Here is a 2,115-nt window from a genome sequence, read left to right as displayed (position 1 = left end):
AATGCGTTCGCATTGTTTTAGCCTTCGAATGACGCCACCCCGCTAGCTAAGCGAGCAGGCCAACAGAAGAAAGAGTGGGAGAAAGAGTGGTGAAAGAGTACAGCAGAGATCACCACCCCCTGCCGGAGCCTTGTGGAGCTTTTTAGGTGTTTTCGCTCAATAAACACTCACAACGCCCGGTCTGGGAATCGAAACCGCGATCCTACGACCGCGAGTCCGCTGCCCTAACCACTAGGCCATTGCGCCTCCACACACACACACACACACACACACACACACACACACACACCACACACACACATATATATATATACTGTTTGTGTATATATGTAGGCGTAGGCATGGCTGTGTGCTTCCTATATACACACACACCCTTACATATCTAACTTTCTATCTGCAATTTGCTTTCATCCTTCTCTTTCTTCTCTCTGTTCTACCCGCTGTTATCCTTTCTTTCTTCACCTTCCCACAAATGTACCACGTGACCATCCTGCTCCATTCTCTTTCACTTGACTGTTCTCTTGATCAGTTGGTGTTTATCTTTTTCTTTTACTTCTTCTTCCCATCTCCTGTCTAAGATTTTAAACATAGTTTCAGCTCATGCTTTTTGCCCAAGTTTCTTGCTTTTCCTCTATATTTTTACCAAAATTCAAAACGATAACATTCTCTCCTATTAGATTGCCCGTAGATTGCCCGATATGCTCTCGTAGATCGCCCATTATACGCTCTCGTAGATTGCCCGTTATAAGCTCTCGTAGATTGCCTGTTATCCGGTCTCGTAGATTGACCGATATACGCTCTCGTAGATTGCCTGATATGTTCTCATAGATTGCCCGATATGCTCTAGTAGATTGCCCGATCTGAGATCTGGTCGCCATTGCGTTGCCTGTGGAGCCGGAGTCGTGGACAGTCACCCCAATGGTGACCAGATCGTCATAGGTTTGACTGTGGCCAGTGAGCGAGGGACAGTCATCCCAACGGCGATCTGATCGACGTAGGGTTTACTGTGGCCAGGGTGCGAGGGACAATCTGCTCTTGAAGATCGTCTGGTCTGCTCTCGTATGTCGTCTGGTCTGCTCTCGTTGGTCGTCTGGTCCACTCTCGCTGGTCGTCTGGTCCGCTCTCGTTGGTCGTCTGGTCAGCTCACGTTGGTCGTCTGGTCCGCCCTCGTAGGTCGTCTGGTCCGCCCTCGTTGGTCGTCTGGTCCGCTCTCGTAGGTCGTCTGGTCCGCTCTCGTTGGTCGTCTGGTCAGCTCTCGTTGGTCGTCTGGTCCGCACTCGTAGGTCGTCTGGTCCGCTCTCGTAGGTCGTCTGGTCTGCTCTCGTAGGTCGTCTGGTCTGCTCTCGTAGGTCGTCTGGTCCGCATTGAGCAGAAGGCATGATGTTGGCATTTTAACACCTGACCTGAATAATCACGATACAGGCACCTCTTTTCGTCTATTCAGATGGCTTCCACCGGTCGGACAAGTTGTTTTGAGAAAATTTGGTTTAAATGTTTGACAACTCAGCATCGTCCATTGGACGGGGGGGCGTTTTGCTCGTACATATATATAACAGCAAACACACATACACATACACAATACACACGCCTAAGGCCCTGTTCAAAAAGGTGGGGCAGCATGGCATCATCCTCACTGGAGGCACACTCAAAGACCATCACAGCTTTGGGGAAGCTTGGTTTACACGATGTCCATGTCACGTCTTACAATCTTTGCAGTGTTCACAGAGTATTGAGCAGCACTCTTGATGCCGGCATTTTGATATCTGGAATGAATCATCATGAAGCAAGTAAGTCTTTTGCTATATTCAGGTGGTTTCCAGTCCTCCATGTCAGCTAACTTTTTCTCAGCTATAACTTTAATACTAATGCTCTCCAATGCCGTTGACTGCTTACCAGTACATCAAACTGTTCCCGAGAAAAGGAGACAGACAAAACAGTCGCAAACTTTAGCACCAACACTATAAGTACACACTTAAGCTTAAATATATATATATATATACACAGTTACATACCCACACGCACTTACATACATATATACATACATAGATACACACATGCATATATAAAGACATACCTACATACATACATACATACATACATACATACATACATACA

The sequence above is a fragment of the Octopus sinensis genome, linkage group LG15, assembly GCF_006345805.1.
Source record: "Octopus sinensis linkage group LG15, ASM634580v1, whole genome shotgun sequence".
Taxonomy (NCBI): Eukaryota; Metazoa; Mollusca; class Cephalopoda; order Octopoda; family Octopodidae; genus Octopus; species Octopus sinensis.
This window is presented reverse-complemented; position numbering follows the sequence as displayed.